This window comes from Odontesthes bonariensis, chromosome 13 (assembly GCF_027942865.1).
Source record: "Odontesthes bonariensis isolate fOdoBon6 chromosome 13, fOdoBon6.hap1, whole genome shotgun sequence".
In the NCBI taxonomy this organism is placed as follows: domain Eukaryota; kingdom Metazoa; phylum Chordata; class Actinopteri; order Atheriniformes; family Atherinopsidae; genus Odontesthes; species Odontesthes bonariensis.
The window spans coordinates 2923868-2942544 of NC_134518.1; the positions used below are offsets into that span (position 1 = coordinate 2923868).

Genomic DNA, 18677 nt, shown 5'->3' on the forward strand with positions numbered 1-18677 from the left:
TCCATTCCTCTCTCCTTCCATCACTCCATCCCCCATGCTTTCTGAAAACCTCCATTATCTTTCTCCCCTACTCTGCCTGCACATATCCTTCCCAAACGTATCTGGTGACGTCCGTCTGTCTGTGGCTCAGTAACCTGTGATGAGCCTGCTAATGCTACGTAGCAGCTGCAGAACGCTAACCCTGCTGGCTGCTTCCCGGATGCCTGAGACAGGCTCACAGACGCGCTCCTACCTTTGCGGACAGTAAAGCTCTCCTCTAAGGAAAATTACAATCCGGCTGGAAACATGGGCCTGCAGCTTGTGATGTTAGCGCAGATCCCTTTCACACACAGACTACCTCATCTTCCTCTCTCACACACACTTTGCTCCTCCCCCTCACTCACACACACACACACACACACACACACACACACACACACACACAGGCGTCATCCTCATCCGCGCTCACACATGCGCAGAAACACACACCCGCACACACATAGCCCCCATTCACTCTTTCCCACTCACACACACATGAGAAGTCAGTCAAAGACTACCCACAATGCCTTGCACAACACAAAGACAAGGGGGTGTGACCAATCACATACTGCCTCACTCTGCATCCATTTCTTTCCTCCTTCGCCATATAATACTTACCCACACACAAGCTTGTGTGAGGGCTACTGAGAAGGTTACCATGACAACATAAGCCCAGTTGCTCTTTGTTGCTTGTTCCTACATAGACGCATATAAAGCCACAGAGGGCATTTTCATATGTGTTTTCATTTTAAGATGTGCAGTCTGTCTCCTACACACCGTTCTGCTGCAGAATGTGTGTGTTTGTGTGTGTGTGAGAGCCCATGTTGCAAAACTGCAGCTGTGTTCTGATGTGACCCAGTTAGAGCACTAAAGCACTAAGCTCGATGTAGGACACACACGAGTACTCCCAAAGAGCATTCCAGAACATTGAAATAATTCCTCAAACAAACGGAACACAGGACTACAACTTCGACACTTCAGGCCTCGTAAGGCTGACATCCCAAGAAGGAACCGTGTCAGATCATGGCGAGATCACATGAATGATCCGTTCACTGCAGCAAAAACAGGCAGAGAGGTTACCCCAAGAGGTTCTGAATTTTCTATCATTCTTAGAGATGCAACTGTTCGCTTATTGTTGTCAAGGAACCTCGCTCGAAAAAAACACTGTATAAGTTTTGATTAACCAAAAACGCCATAAAAACGCAACTTTCTCCTGTTGGAAATAAGTATTCTCCTTAGCAACTAAACCCAAAAGAAATGCTGAATTTACAACAACCCTAGAGAAGTTTTTGAACCTTAAAACTACGGAATGTGCTTCGAACTTATTCTGAAGTACAGGGACTTTTGTTCTGCACATTCCCAGGACTGAAACTGCCCCGGTGTTACATAGCAAAACTGTAGGGGGAGCAAAAAAGCCAAACACTTCTCAAAATCTCGAGTTTTACTTTAAATTGCGGCAGGATTTAAAAAAATGAAATCATACCTTAATATTGCCAACCTTGCTCAAACAAATGAAATTTTCAAGAGGCATTAAGTTCTTATGAGAAATGATATGGAATGGAAATTAAATTAAAAATACTTTATTATTCCCAAAGGAAATAACTGTGTTACAGTTAACTGTGGAGTAATTATTGATTTATTTGTCAATTTACTTTCGATAAATGGTCCTTTTAGGCCATCGATGCGTATGGTTATTGCTGCTGACAGGAATGTACCGTGCTGTGTTGCAGCAGAACTGAAGAGGCCTCGAACTGAACACACAGGGTGTGCAGCATTGACCAATTCCGTTCATTTTTGCAAGATGGCACACCTGCGCGGTGGGTTGGGCTCTGTGCTTGTGGTGCCCCTCATCAGATTATTCCGTTTCCTACTTTCTGATAAATATTTTTCATCTAAATCAGAGATACTCGCCACATGCGGCTCCTCAAGCTTTAATTGGCTCGCACTCGCATAGAGTAGCTTATAAAAATATGGTAACAATAACAATACATTTTTTCCAATAACATACAGCGAATACTGCACAGTATTAGGTATTTTTATTAAGTTTGCGTTTTTGTAGTATTAGGTATTTTTATTAAGTAATAATTAAGGCTTAATGGTGTTTCCTAAAGGGGGCTCTGTTAAACCTGGCAACGCAGCCCGCTTAACCCACCCTCACACTTGACTGCAGAGCACGCTAGCTCCTTTAGCCAGCGCGAGATGCAGGCACAATGGATCGGTTTTTAATTAAAAAAGGGCAAAAACCAGCACAAAAACCATGCTCATCCTGAATGTCTCACTATGATTACAACAACAAACTACAAATACAACATGAAGAAAGTCAAGGACATGCACGCCAGCTTCCGCTCATCCCAGTATTAAGGTAAATGTGGTCTGAATTGAAAATGTATTGGCTGTGTTGTTTCTTTTTTTGTGGGATGTTTTATATGTAGAAATGCATATTTGCAAAAGGGGACTTTAGTATGTTGTCGTACAAGTGGCTCTTCACTTGATTTTGCTCTGCCAACGTGGCTCTTGTGAAAAAAATAGTGAGCATCACTGATCTAAATGATCAACAACAAACCAGCAAAGACCTGAGTACGCCAAGAAGCAAAAAATTAATATGCATGATAGCCAGAAATGATGTCTGGAATGCCGGCAGTTCAAACAATCCACAGCTGCGCATCTACCTGCTCCTCACCTGTGCTGCCGCACTGCTTCAGTCAGGCTTGGCTTTCTATTCTTTGGAATTCTGGATTCTTTGTCAACAGAGATCCAACAGATTGAGCAAAAGAACAATCCTGTTTATCTAAACTACCTTGGATAGAGAAATTTCATTATCTATTGCTTAAGGCTGAAATTTACACCTGTGCATATCAATCTGTTTGACAAAACACACTCATATATCATCAACATGGACAATCCACATGAAGCAATGTACTTCTCTCTCCCAGTTTTGCTAGCAGGAGATGTACAACTTTCCCCTCGTCCACACACTCTCAGTCTTTTGAATGACTAGAACAGCATACGTAACAGCGACAAAACACCTTTATTGTGGACCAAAGCCCAACGTCAGAGTGACTGATGCGTACGACAAGCCACAACACAACGCCTGGGCTTCAGTCTGGGCTTCAGTCTGGGCTTGAGCCTGGGCTTGAGCCTGGGCTTCAGTCTGGGCTTGAGCCTGGGCTTGAGCCTGGGTTTGAGCCTGGGCTTCAGTCTGGGCTTGAGCCTGGGCTTCAGTCTGGGCTTGAGCCTGGGCTTGAGCCTGGGCTTCAGTCTGGGCTTGAGCCTGGGCCTGAGCCTGGGTTTGAGCCTGGGCTTCAGTCTGGGCTTCAGTCTGGGCTTGAGCCTGGGCTTCAGTCTGGGCTTGAGCCTGGGCTTCAGTCTGGGCTTGAGCCTGGGCTTGAGCCTGGGCTTGAGCCTGGGCTTGAGCCTGGGTTTGAGCCTGGGTTTGAGCCTGGGCTTCAGTCTGGGCTTGAGCCTGGGCTTGAGCCTGGGCTTCAGTCTGGGTTTGAGCCTGGGCTTCAGTCTGGGCTTGAGCCTGGGCTTCAGTCTGGGCTTGAGCCTGGGCTTGAGCCTGGGCTTCAGTCTGGGCTTGAGCCTGGGCCTGAGCCTGGGTTTGAGCCTGGGCTTCAGTCTGGGCTTCAGTCTGGGCTTGAGCCTGGGCTTCAGTCTGGGCTTGAGCCTGGGCTTCAGTCTGGGCTTGAGCCTGGGCTTGAGCCTGGGCTTGAGCCTGGGCTTGAGCCTGGGCTTGAGCCTGGGTTTGAGCCTGGGTTTGAGCCTGGGCTTCAGTCTGGGCTTGAGCCTGGGCTTGAGCCTGGGCTTGAGCCTGGGCTTGAGCCTGGGTTTGAGCCTGGGTTTGAGCCTGGGCTTCAGTCTGGGCTTGAGCCTGGGCTTCAGTCTGGGGTTGAGCCTGGGCTTCAGTCTGGGGTTGAGTCTGGGCTTCAGTCTGGGCTTGAGCCTGGGTTTGAGCCTGGGCTTGAGCCTGGGCTTCAGTCTGGGGTTGAGCCTGGGCTTCAGTCTGGGGTTGAGCCTGGGCTTCAGTCTGGGCTTGGGCTTGGGCCTGGGTGCAGAGCCTGGGTGCAGAGCCTGGGTGCAGAGCCTGGGTGCAGAGTCTGGGTGCAGAGCCTGGGTGCAGAGCATGAAGCCTATGTTGTTTTCAGGCATATGGGAAAACTGAGCTGCTGGAACATGGAGATTCCTACACCTGTCAACACCTGCAATAAACTACCAAAGAAAGTTCTAGTTAATGAAAAAAAACTTCAAGCAGTAGCTAAACAAGGACGTTACCTGTTTTTCTCCCATTTAATCATTGATTTGGGATTACTCACGTCCACCCTGCTGGATCTTCCATCCAGCAGCAGCCTCAGAGGATATCACAGCCCAGTGGATAAACTCTATCTGAGGCTAATGGTCTAGCAGAGTTTGCTAAGACTGTGGGTGTGCAGCCAGCAGCCACTTTTCATCCCACTGTTTGAACAATTTGGTCCAGTTCAACGCTGGACTGAAGAAACTGAGCCACAAAGAGGGATCAGTTCCAACTCTCAGAGCCTGAACTTCAGAGCAGGGAAATGGAAGCATCTGAGAAATAACTCCTCATGGTTTATTTATTGAGTTATTTTCTACGCTAACAGCTTAGCTAGTCACCTAATGAAGGTGACGAACACCAACTTCTCAGGAGTTATTGCTGTTGCTTTCTGAAAGATGAACATTATTGTTCCCACATTACTTTGTAAACTGAAGCTTCCTAGTTGAACGGTTTCTTTCTGTAATTCTGACAACCACACAGCTGTGTGGATAAGGTGTGTTTCCATCACAACACCGGTCCTCACCTCACTCCCGTTGCTACATTGAATGCCGTGTACCGCTCTCAGGGTGTTAACATTATATTATCGGCATGTTTCTGGTCTCCTCGAACAATTGTTTAATGACATTGATATATAAAAACTCTAAATGCAGGGGGGTTGGACTAGCCGCTCAGCTCAGCAGAGTGCTGCAGCAGAGCTGTCTCACAAGGGCTCAGACAAGGGCCGCTGTGCTTAAACCAACAGGTATTGTGACCCGTCTCACACATCTTAATGAGACCTCTGAAAAGACTTCTGTCACCTTACATATTTACCAATAAACCGATGTAGAAAAGCACATCATTCGGTTCGTGGTTTGTCTGACCATATCATGCTCATCACAGAAAATGAGCAGAGAAGCGCTTCATCCCGTACCTCAGTAACAATCATCAAACGTTTCAATTTGAAGTTCCACACAAAGATCTGGTAACTGGGATGAGGTTTCTCAGCACATTGAAGTGAATAAATGTTGCAAAGCACTGACATCCTGCATTAGTTGTGTTGTCAAACAGAAAAAAGCCAGAGAGGAAAACACAGCTCCAGTGGCTGAGAGTACACCTGTTAATGAAACAGTAGCCCCTTTCACACTGAGGAATAACCCGCGTTTAATCCGCGAATTTAGCGTGTCCGCTGTTGCGTTCACACAGCCGACCCGGGCTGCCGCGTCAACTCGACTCGCCTTTCGACCCGCGTCTGAACCTAGTCTTTTTGCCGAGCCGAGTTAAATGAATAAATCATAAATATTTAAAGGGTCAGAAACGGTGTGTTGTCATTAATAATACCAAGTATGTTTTTCATAAAACAGAGACAGTGATCCCTCATGGCACTGTCTTAGGTCCCATCCTTTTCAGTTTATACACCAATGACCTTCCAGAAACTTGCTCATATGAAAGCCTTTGGATGTATGCTGATGACACAGTTGTTCATATATCTGGTAAAACCTGTAATGCTGTTGTTGAGAAGCCAACCAAAAACTAAGGAAAAGTATCATCTTGGCTTGACAACTGCTGTCTGCCACTTAATACAAATAAAACAAATCTGTTTTCTAAGAAAAAGCAATCTGCTGCCGAGTTATTGAATGTTAGAATCAAATGTGAACTCATTGAACAGATAACAGAGGAGAAATGTCTTGGGCTTACCTTAAATTCACAGTTTAACTTTCAAAGCCATATTAAAAAGATGTGTAAAGTAGTTGAGGTTAATATGAACTGTATCAGGATGGTCAGAAATCGCCTGACATTTGACTGTACCTTGATAAACCGAAATATGCCATATGGTTCAACTGTCTGGTCCCAGACCAGCCAGTCGATAATGAAATGTCAAGGGTCTTTACAATGAGGCTGTGAAAAATTTGGACAAATAGCAATTCAGACATCATCACTGCCACATTTTAAGCAAATATAAGATTTTAAGTTTTGCAAGTTTTGTTGATTTTAGCATTTGCTACAAAAGCAATAATACTTGCATGGGATTGCTACTTTCAGCTTACCCATGTAAACTGTATCAGTCCCATTAATAAAAAAACCTGTCCAAGAGCTCCAGGGCAGACCCCAGCACAGAGCCAGCCTTCTTCATCATTGATCAGTTTCTTTGAGTCTCTGCTCTGATGCTGCTGCCCCAACTGATGAAGCAAAGCAGTTTGAACTCTCCACCGCAGACTTACAGAAGATGTACAACATCTTGCTGCAGACATTGAAGGACCTCAGCTTCCTTAAGAAGTACAGTCTGTCATATCCCTTATTGAATACAGTCTCAATGTTGCATTTCCAGTCCAGTCTGATTTCCAAGTAGCCTACCAGGTCTCTGTAGTCCTCCATCCCCTCCACATCTTCTGAAAATAGTGTTTGGCGGACAGGAGGGGACTTTAACATGGTATCTGACTCAGGAGAGGACAGGTGCAGTACTGCAAGAAGTCCACAAATGTTGTTAAACAATATATGAATGATTTTGGTCTTTGTGATGCTTGGCGCTCCCACCACCCCACTCTCAGAGAGTACACCTTCTTCTCAGCAGTACACCACTCATATTCAAGAATAGATTATTTCTTAGTCAGCAGTTATTTGATGAGTGATATTTCAGACACCAAAATCCACCCCATCACTATCAGTGATCACACTCCAGTTTCTATCACACTGAAGAATAACAGAGTTACACCACCAGTTAGAATTTGGAGATTTAATACATCATTACTAAAAGACCCTGATTTTATTAATTATTTCAAAAAGGAATGGTCTATATATCTGGAAAATAATGACCTGCCAGGAATGTCAGCTTGTGTTCTCTGGGAAGCTGGAAAAGCAGTTATGAGAGGCAAAATAATCTCTTTTTCATCAAATGACAAAAAGAGGGAAAGTTCAAGAATATCAGATTTAGAACTCAGGATTAAATAATTAGAAGTTGTCTACAGTGCCTCCAAAGAGGAACACATATTTAATGAATTAAGAAAAGCTAAACTTGAACTAAATGAAATTATTGATAAACTAACACAGTTCCTGATACAAAGACTTCGCTTGGAGAATAATGAGCATGGCAATAAATCTGGAAGGTTCCTAGCAAATCAATTAAATATAAACAAAAAGAAAACAACAATCACTTCTGTTAGGGACTCAGAAGGAAATATTACCCCTGACCCTGATGTAATCAACAATGCTTATCAATATCACTAAAAAACGTAAACCTCAAAACAATTTGCAAAGCCCTCACCAAAAGAATAGAAAAAATAACTCCCCTTTTCATACATCCTGACTAGACAGGTTTTATAAAGGGTAGACACTCATCCACTAACACATGCAGGCTAATTAATCTCATAGATTATTCTACCATCAACAACTTGCAAACCACAATTGTCTCTCTAGATGCTGAAAAAGCATTTGATCGAGTTAACTGGAAATTCTTATTTGCAGCATTAGACAAATTCGGGTTTGGGTCGTACTTCATTAACTGGATAAGGATACTATATAGCTCCCCAAATGCATGTGTCAGGACAAATGATCAAATTTCTCCAAGCTTCAGTCTGCAGAGAGGTATCAGACAGGGTTCCCCACTTTCACCCTCACTTTTTGCTGTCTTCATCGAACCTTTAGCAGCTGCTATCAGACAAGATGGAAATATTAAAGGCATCCATCCCAAAAATATTGAACATAAAATAAGTCTTTATGCTGATAATGTATTACTTTTCCTTCAGAACTCAGAGACAACTCTCACTCACACAATCACACTCATAAATAAATTCTCAGCACTTTCTGACTACTCTATCAACTGGTCTAAGACCACAGTTCTGCTCATCAACTCTAGTTTCAAGAATATACCTGCGATCACCTTACAGTCAGGAAATATTAGATACTTAGGCATAAACATTTCCTCCAGGCTGTCAGAGCTAACAAAGCTAAAGTATGTTCAACTCTTAAAGACGGTAAAGGATGATCTCACTCGTTGGAAGTCATTACCCATATCACTTATGGGGAGAGTCGCTACCATTAAAATGATGATATTACCAAAAGTTAACTACTTGTTTTCAATGATCCCCATAAAACCATCCGCTACTTGGTTTAAGTCACTAGATTCATGCATCTCCAAATTTCTGCGGAAAAACAAACCACCACGTATTAGTTTAAAAACTCTACAGAAGACCAAGGACAGTGGTGGATTAGATTTACCTCATTTTCAGCACTATTTCTTAGCCAATAGGTTAGAATATATATCAAAATGGTTTAAATCTAGCCCACTAGATGAACCATGGATAAATATAGAACAAGCTTTATGTGATAATCTGGAGATCTCGGACCTGCCACTTATTAGTCCAAACGTAAAACATCACAAATGTTTCAAAAGCATTAACATCAGCACCTCTCTGACAGCCTGGTGGGAATTTCTTAAAATTACAAAGTCCTCACTTCTCCCGTGTAAACTTACACCCATCTGGAACAATCCTGACATCCTGCAAAACAAAAAAAATGCTAAACTTTACTCTATGGAAGAACAAAGGAATAAAACATCTGGAACATATTATCCAAAATGGAAATCTTGTTTCATTCGATGCGCTCATATCACAACATGGGATAGGCAGCAATACATTTCTAGAATACCAACAACTTAAGTCTATAATAACTAAGATATATATACTCCACCAACCAGACTTACAATTTCCCATTAGGGTGGCAGAATTTTTAAGCACAACCAAAACTGCTATCAAAAATATATAAATTACTGTCTAAGATGGATGACAAAATCTCTTTACCATCCTCAAAATGGGAGGCAGATCTATCCCTCAGTTCTAATTCTAACCATAACTTCTGGCCACAAATATGTTTGAACACCTTTAGAATGACTCGAAATCCTAATTTGCAGCTCATACAATACAAAATCCTTCACAGAACACATTATACAAGACAAAGGATGTTCAGGATGGATCTAACACACTCAAATATCTGCTCACATTGCACAGATAACACACCTGATGATTATGCACACGCTTTGTGGTTTTGTGCGCCTATCCAAAAAGTTTTGGCTTGAGGTCTGTGAGGACGTATCAACATAGCTTAAGTGTAGTATTCCTGCATGCCCCACACTGTGCATACTGGGTGACTTGGACAACATCAACATGGAAATGAACTCAGCACACATGGTCCTCACAGAGCTATGTATCGCAAAGAAAACTATTCTCATGAACTGGAAAGCGGTGTATGGTGAATGGTAAAGCGAATTTGATGTACCATGGGTGATAAACTGATAAGAGCTTTGATGACCAAGGGGACGACTTGGACTGGGACACACCCGATCTGTTTCCAATCTCCATCTGAAAGGTTCCAGTGGCCAAAAATCCAAGGGTGGTGAGGACCTGGGCGTGTGGTGGAATTGGGTTTGATCTGCTTGTTTCTCTCTGGAGTTGTGGCTCTAAAGTCCTTAGCAATCTAAATTTCGATCTCAGCATTTCGTCTGTCTCCGCAAGGATATCTACACGGTCTAGGAGCACACACTCTCTTCCAAGAGCCTGACACGCTAAGGCATCCAAAAGTAGCAAGTCAGCCGCTGGTTACATTTCCCATTGACCTTGTTATATACAGAGACAAATTAACCTTCAATTAGTGCATCATTTAAGTCAAACAGAATAATGTCAGCATCATTATGGGGTATATCATGTATATATTTATTTATGTTTGCTTCAAAGTAATTAAATATACAATCCATTAGTTAAGTTAAGTTAATTAAGTCAAGCAAACTTGATTGGAATAACAGCGGACTATTTTACGAAATTCCTACGACAGGTCTGGATCACTCGTAAATTTTGTTTGTACCTGACAAAAAACGTAAAATACGAAAAGATTGGTGAATGCGCAAATTCTCTTAAATCACTCGTACGCATGATTTAAGAACAAATCTGTGCGGACGAATGGTTGTTGCATGAGGCCCATTGTATCCTAACCCTGCAGTATCAGTGAGCTGCACAGAGTGTGAGCGACTCTTTGTGAGGATAACACAGCTCGAGAAGAGGATTGAAACGCTGCAAGACATTCGCACAAACGAGGAATTTATTGACTCTATGATAGCTCCTGTGCAGGCTGTGGAGCCTTCATGTGCCAAAGGACTCAGCAGAGGGCTAACCAGAATATTAGGAAAAGCCCAAATCCCACAACCAAGGTGAGGACTACGGAAGCAATCGATACCTCCACACAAAATGGAATAGATACCATTCTGATTGGGGACTCTATAACACAGCATGTCAGAATGGCAAAGACGGAAAATATACTTTTTCTGATACATCAGTCAGGGAACTGATAGATATCTTGCTGTTCTCTGCTGTTGGAGAGACTGTGTCACTATGGAGCACACCTTGTCTCCATTTCAGGCCCCATTCCTACTGTGGGTAAAGGAATTGAACTTTTCAGCAGACTTCTTGGCCTAAACACATGGTTGTCAAATGCATGCATCGCCCATGGGATTAAGTTTATTGATATTGTTATCGGAAAACAGAGTCTCTTCAGTCAAAGGCTTCTTCAGTTTGGATGCAAAACGGACCGCTACAGGAAATCTTTCCTGCCCACAGCCATCAGCATCTATAATAACTCATTGATTTAATTGAGCTACATCAACATTTAATTTCCCTCTGGGATAAATAAAGTATTTTTGAATTGAATTGAATTGAATAACTTTAATATCTTTTGGAACTGTAAGGAGCGTTTCAGAGCTGATGGCGTGCATCCCAATCGAACTGGATGCAGATTACTTGGTGCACACTTACGTCATGCTGTTGGGGCGGCAAACCCAAACATGACTGTACAGATTAGACTGAAGGACACAGCAGCGAGGCAAACAACCCCCAGCTCTCCCCCCTCACCAGACCCTTTCCTCCACATCACCCAAGGTCTCCAAAGGATGTCTCTATCCCAGCCAGGACTCCAGCGACCACCATCAACCGAGAAAAGCAGGGCACCCCCTCCTCCTCTTATATCATCTGTCCTGGCAGAGCAGGACACAGGGGGGGGTGCAGGATGTTCAAGGAGCAGCACAACATCCAGAGTTCAGAACAAAGATAGTACTGATACCATGCCATGATACGTTCAGGGTCCCTGCTATACTAGTCCGACTACTGACAGCTGTTCTGAGAACAAGCTGGGACCCAGTAGGATTCCTGTATTAGTTAGTAAAAGAAGGAATCAAAAACAGTCAACCTGCTGGGTGAATTTATCTAATCTGTTAACGGTACCACGTACAACTCAGAATACAACAGAGACCAGTGTAAACTCCACAAAGCTAGCCTTACTTAATATTAGATCTCTGTCCAATAAGTCACTGTTAGTTAATGACTTCATCATTTCACACAATTCAGATTTTCTTTTTCTGACAGAAACATGGTTAACAGAGAGCACAAGTGCTACTGTTTTTAACTCATTCAGGCTGGGAAAGCATTGCCGCATTTCTACCTTTAAAGCCGGGGGCGCTGTTGCGTTATTCTACCATTAAGGCCGGGAAAGCGTACACGTCTTTTTTCCCTGTATGTAGAAAACATGGCTGTTATGCTGGTTAACCTCATACCAGCACTTCTGTCACCTGAAAATCTGGTGGAAAAAGAAATTGGAGGAGTAAAACTCACCTGCAGAGACCTGCTGCACTACTTCTGAACTAAGTGAGTTTACGTTTTATACTCGGTACACTGAGTTTGTAAGAATCACACCTTTCTGCTACATCAGGGGTTGGCATGCCGCAGCTTCGGAGCCGCATGCGGCTCTTTCATCCTTATGCTGCAGCTCCGCGTGGCTTGGGAAAATAAATTTAAAAAGTATCCAATTGAAGTGCATTTTATTTGTGTTTTAACTTTTTTTTTATTTTAGTTCTAAATTGGAAGATTATTGTGATCTTGAAATATTAAAATAAATTTTTTTTATATATATATATATATTTATTTATTTTGTCGCTCAAAATATGAGTCACACTCGCTGAAAGCCAGTATATGCCCGCTAAAACGCTGTGCATTTACCGAGACTTTCAACCCCAGGTAGGCCAAGTATGGAGAAATGTAAGAAAATAAAAGTATCTGAAGAAAATTGGTGCAAAACAACCCTTATAGGAAAAAAGACGTGTACGCTTTCCCGGCCTTAATGGTAGACTAACGCAACAGCGCCCCCGGCTTTAAAGGTAGAAATGCGGCAATGCTTTCTCGGCCTAAATGGGTTAATGAAACTGCACCCCCAAATTTTAGTTTTATGGATATATGCCGAAACGGGAGGAAAGGTGGGGGAGAAGCTGCCTTATTTAAAGATACATTCCAGTGTAAAGAGATCTCATTTGGTGAATTCACTTCTTTGAATATCTCAGTTTTATTTTAAAGGGTGTCCCTAAAATCCTGTTCTTAATCATTTACAGATCTCCAGGATACTGTGTTTTATTGATGAATTTTCTGAATTTTTGTCTGTTATTTCGACTGATTTTAACCATTTTATCTTGACCGGGGATTTTAACATTCACATGGATAATATGACGGATGGTAATGCCAAAGAATTTTCTTCTGTGCTGGACATGTTTGGTTTGTGGCAGCATGTAACAGAACCTACCCACCTTCGAGGTCACATTCTGGAACTGGTCATTTCTAAAGGTGTTGATATTTCTTCTGTTGTGGTTATTGATTTGGCCTTGTCTGACCATTTTTGTATTTTATTTGATTTATTGATCACTCAGAATGTTCAAACAACCAGCTTCTCGGTTAAGAAGAGGTACATTAATGAGAAAACAAGTGCTCAGTTTAGGGAGGCCATAGTTATGTTACCAACAATGAGCGCAGAGTTGGTTGAAGGAATGCTGGATCATTTTAACTTGAAAATTTTGAATGTAATGGAAGCTGTTGCACCGATAAGAATTAGCACTTTGAGCAAACAGAAAACACCATGGAGAAACACCACTACGGTCAAAAATCTGAAAAGAGAATGAAGGAATGATGAACGTAAGTGGAGGAAAACAAAGCTTCAGATTCACTATGAGCTGTACAAAGAAAGCCTGTGTAGTTATAACAATGAGCTGTGCAAGGCCAGACAGCTGCATTTATCTGAAATGATTAATAAGAATGTCAACAATTCTCAAACTCTGTTTGCTATGGTTTAAAAACTCACAAATCCTCCAACGAATTTGCCAACTTTTTTAACCAAAATATCAAAACAAATAGACGAAACATTCACGCCACACAGACAAACAAGAAAACTAATCTGTCTAAAACCTAGAAATAACTCTGACGTTATGTCACAATTTAATATTGTTGATTTAAAAATCCTAGAAGAAACATTTTGGCATCTGAAATCAACAACTTGCACTCTGGACTCCCAAAGAAGAGAGCTCTAGACGCCTCTATGATGAACAACTACAGACCTGTCTCTAACCTCTCATTCATATCCAAGATTATTGAGAAAGTTGTATTTAACCAGCTCAACAATTCTGAATGAAAGTGGAAATCTTGATAACTTTTAACAGGCTTCAGACGTCATCACAGCACTGAAACAGCTCTGGTCAAAGTGTTTAACGACATTAGGTTCAATACTGATTCTGGTAATGTTTCAGTCCTGGTTCTGTTGGACCTCAGCGCTGCGTTTGATACTGTAGATCACAGAATCCTGTTGCACAGGCTGGAAAACTGGGTTGGACTTTCTGGAGCGGTCCTTAACTGGTTCAGGTCAGCATTTAGCAGTTATGCTGCCAACAAGTGGAACAAACTGCCAGTGGAGATTAAACTTTAACCAAATGGAGTCATTTTAAAAACCAGGTTAAAAACATTTCTTTTCTCATGTGTCTATGCATGAAATCTGCACGATATCTTTGAACTTATCTCGACTGTTGCTTGTTTTTAATCATTTTAATTTAATTTTAATCATTTTATTTGTTTCTCTTTATGTTATTTTATGTATTTTTCATGCTTCTTCCACTCCCCGCTGCAATGCTTTTATTTTATGCAAAGCACTTTGAATTGTTTTGTACATGAAATGTGCTACACATATAAATTTTACTTGACTGGACTGGACTCTGAGTCGTGCGCTCCCCTTGGTCATCAAAGCTCTCATCAGTTTATCACCCATGGTACATCACATTCCCATACACCGCTGTCCAACAAGTACAAATAAAGAGGGACTTTCATGCCATGGCTGGACTTCCAATCATAATCGGAAAAATAGACTGCACACATATACGCATTAAAGCACCTTCACCTTACGTGTTCCCTTTCCTCAACCGCAAACAGTACCACTCCATCAACATCCAAATCACATCAGACTCCAAATACAACCTTTTAAATGTCGTGCTCGGTGGCCAGGGGCGAGCACACGACTCCTTTGTGCTACAAAATAGCGCAGTTGGCACGCACCAAACTTCATTAGATTATTTACCTAAAATTCACTATTTTCTCCAGGTGGTCGTGGCTATGCTTTAACCCCCTGGCTATTGACACCCTTAGCCCTGTAACGAAACAGGAAGGATCATACAACGACTGTCATACGTGCACCCGTGCCGTTGTGGAGCGCACTATTGGTGTGCTGAAGGCCAGGTGGGTGTGTCTCGATACAGCGGAGGGCAAACTGCTCTATAGGCCAGAGGCATACCGGATTATTATGCTGCGTTTTGCACAATATTGGCATGAACGAGGGTCTCCCACTACCAGAACCAGCCGGCAGACAACATACCAGAAGACCCCTTCATGGGCCGCCCCATCAAAGTGCCAACATGTTGACGCAACAACTGACTGCACGGCTTTAGTTGCAGTCATCGAGCGCCTGAGACGTTTTTTTTAAGCCATTTTCATGTCAAACCATTTCTTCTTTATTTCGGTGACATTATGAACTACAGGTGACACGGAACTAACAGCACTCGTAATAACTTCCCATTTCTTGGCTTTAGCAGGTCCCGAAATTCCACTGCTGACACTGCTAAAAATCCTTTTTGGATCTCTGGAAGCAGAACTTCAGTCTCAGAGCCCCTAAAGTTGTTCTTTTTGCACCTTGATGCTATTTTCATGAATTAACACTTCCTGGCACAGGAGAGAGGAAGCGTAGCCTTATATGGTATCATTTTGGGCGTGGAGTATGCAAATTTACTATCCTCTTGCAGTTAAATACGCACGGGTGGCATTCATCATTTACGCAGGTCGTTTACACACTTTTTCCGAAGTTAGGAGCGTTTGTTGAATCTGACGTGGCGTGTTCGTACGAGACCTTCATACCAAAAAAGTGAGAGAAATTTAGAAGAAGAATCCGAAAATGTCCTTGCATGAGGCCCATTGTTTTGCTGGAGTTAACTTTCAAACTTTTTCCTGTACACCTGCTTGCTCTCTGTTATCTTCCTTTTCAACTGTTTTTCAACAGTCCTCAATAACGTCTTGTCCGAACCCTGAAGGCTTTTTTCCTCATGTTCAGCAGCCTTTTCAGGTCACTGGTGATCTGGGGTTTGTTATTGGGGAAGAACCTGACTGTCCTTGCGGGAATAATACTCTCCATACAGAAGTTAACGGAGTCTGGTACACATTCAGTCATGGGACTGAAATCATCTCCATGTCGCTCAGTGTATTCTAGTCTGTGGACTCAAAGCATCCCCGCAGAGCTTCTTCAGCCTTCTGAGAAAACTTCTTAAAGTCTGCATGGTCTGTGGTCTTAGGTAACAAAGACTGAATGATGGCTATATATCTGGAGGTGGGGAGAGCTAGATTGTGGTCTAATTTTCCTAACAGGCAGAAGAGCAGTAAGATTTTTTTACATTTGCATGGAGTGAATCCAGTTCATTATTTTCATTGGTGGAGCAGTTGACAAATTGTTGAAAGGGCTGAAGAAAAATGGTAAATGAACTGTACTTAAACATCGAAGTAGACGGTACATTTTAATACTGAAGAGATAAACCAACTCAGTGGGAACTTTGAGCTGAATATGAAATTAACACTTACACTCCTCAGGAATGCTGAATAGTTCATCTGGTGCATGTATTTAATCTTAATTTAAAAGTGGACATCCCAGCTGCCATTCAATTCTTAGGCTACGGCTACACGAAAACGAAACGAGGTTTTTTTTGAAAACGGGTACGAAAATTCTTGCGACCACACGGCAACGCGCTGCTGTAAAGACTCAAGTCCAGACGAAAACGGATGAAAACGATGAAACGATGCAGTACACACGCCACTGTGTCACGCCACGCTGTGAGACAATAGAGAAGTGTTAAAATTGGCTCACAGCGTCAACGTTTGACTGACGCAAAAACGTTTTAGCTGTAACAATGGAAACGAAACGAGGCCGTTTTCAAACTTTCCCACTCTGGAACCCGTTCTCAAAAACTATCGTTTTGGGGTAGTAGGAACGCCGGCTCCGTGTGGCCGCGACAGCGAAACGATAAGAAAAAGTATCGTTTACAGTGAAAAACGTTTTTGTGTAGCCGCAGCCTTAATCTTTTGTACCTACTTCTAGATTAGCTTTTCACACTTTTTGTAATCACAAAGAGGGAGAGCTTTCTCTGGTGGGAAGCTTCCTGCTGGGAACACTAGGGTCTGGGTGAAGTGTTTTCTGATTGGTCGAAATCTTCAAGGTTTGACAAGGGGGCGGGGAAGGGGATGATGGTGGCTGTGTTCGAAACCGCATACTTCTCCTACTACTCCTACTACTCATACTAACTTTAACTTTTTTAAGTTCCCGGATGCATACTAGATTCGCCGAAATGTTGAGTATTCATGATGAGGTTACTTGTCACACTCAAACTACCCAAGATGCAACATAACTTTACGTCGCCGATCGTCATTTCCTGTCAAAACGGCAGTTTCAAGCTAGCTACAATGAGGGTAAGTTCACTTCCTGTTTTCAAAACAAAAGCACCAATTGTATCGTAATGGCTTTCCCTATGATAAAAGGCAACGGGTATTTTATTTTGTGAAAATAACCGGAAGTGCGTTACTCACTGCGGCTAGCTTTAGTAGCGTCGAAATCGTGGGAAGAAAATTGTAAATAGCCGGTATTTTGTCAGATTTTCAACACGTTGGGGATCTAAACGACTACTTTCTCACCTGAAAATGTTTCAAATGTTGCTAAAGTTATATATTTACAGAGTTTATAGCCCGAGCCGAAATCAGCTTCAGGCCGGCTGATTTCGGCTCGGGCAGGAGGGAAGTGCACTGTGTGTAAACGCTCTGCATACTGTCTGATCGATGAGTATGCCATTTGCAAGTATGTAGTATGTAGTAGGCGGTTTCGAACACAGCCGGTGACTCAGAAACATGCACCATTCAGTTGCCAGCTAGGAAGCTATGACGACACATAAAAGTGAGCAGCACAACAAACTGTTTCAATTAAGGTTCCAGCAGGACATCTGTTTGGTAACTCTGTGTTTCTGAGTAAATTAACTGTACTTATATAGGACTTTTCTTGTCTAGCTGTCAACTTCTAGCACTTTTACACAACATGCCACATTCCCCCATTCACTCACACACTTATACAACACGTCTTAGTCAATGTAGGCTACACAGTGCTCCTTCTACACATTCACACACAATCATACACCGATGGACGTGTCGGTAGGCAATGTGCGGTTCAGTGTCTTGCCGAAGGACGCTTCTTGTGCTTCATGACATGTGGCCTTGGGAAGCAGGGAGTCGAACCACCAACCTTTTGACTGGCAGGCGACTACAGCTGCCCCGACTGGTTGTAGAAGCAACAAATGGATACGTTCAGTTGCCTTGTGTCTAAATGTTTCAAAACAGTTTCTGTCACCGTTTGAGGTTCAGACTTGTGTCCTCCTAGTGTTGGAACAGTCTAATAATGTGCATGGTCTAGCTCCTATGGGCGAACAACTGCCTAAGAGGAAATCCTGCCTTTCACTCACTGTGAAGTGTGAGTAAAAGGCTGAAGACAAAAGTTATGCGAGCGAGAGGTTGAGACTAATGGATAAAAGGTGTTCCTTCTGCATTAAATATCAAAACATGCGTCTTTTTTTTTATAGGCTTGGTCGACATTTAAAGCGAAACATCATTTAATCACTGCAGATGAGACAGAAAACAAGAAAAAGCACGTCATGAGACCTTTAAATGGATAAATCAAGTCACTCTTTTTCATTAATTATCACGAGTGTCTTCTATTATATCCATATTTTTGTCACTTTGGGAGCCGGATTCCTTGTTTTCATGCTAAGATATTGTGCTGCTCTCTCTCAAAACGTTTGTCCTCATACTCAAAAAGTTCCTGCTTATACGCCAACATGTTCAGCTTCAACTCTAACAAGTGTTTTTGCTCTCAGATACAATGCTGCATGTGCAACTGTAACTCCACAGTTTGAGCCCTTCTCCTTACATCCAGGTGTCCTCTGTGAGCTCACAGGTTGTTCCTCCTCTCAAAA

At 42.5% G+C, this 18677-nt stretch overlaps 1 protein-coding gene across 2 annotated transcripts in view; it reads right to left on the reverse strand.

The window, feature by feature from the left end:
• The window catches only part of LOC142397450 (storkhead-box protein 2-like), a 69148-nt gene that overhangs the window by 33535 nt on the left and 16936 nt on the right, over positions 1-18677 (reverse strand). Inside the window, exon 1 of one of the 2 annotated variants that reach the window (XM_075480812.1) lies at positions 233-370. The exons of the other annotated variant lie outside the window; for it this stretch is intronic. The gene's annotated coding sequence lies outside the window, so the exon portion shown is untranslated. Of the gene's footprint in view, positions 1-232; positions 371-18677 lie in introns of those variants that run through there. 2 annotated transcript variants of the gene reach the window in all.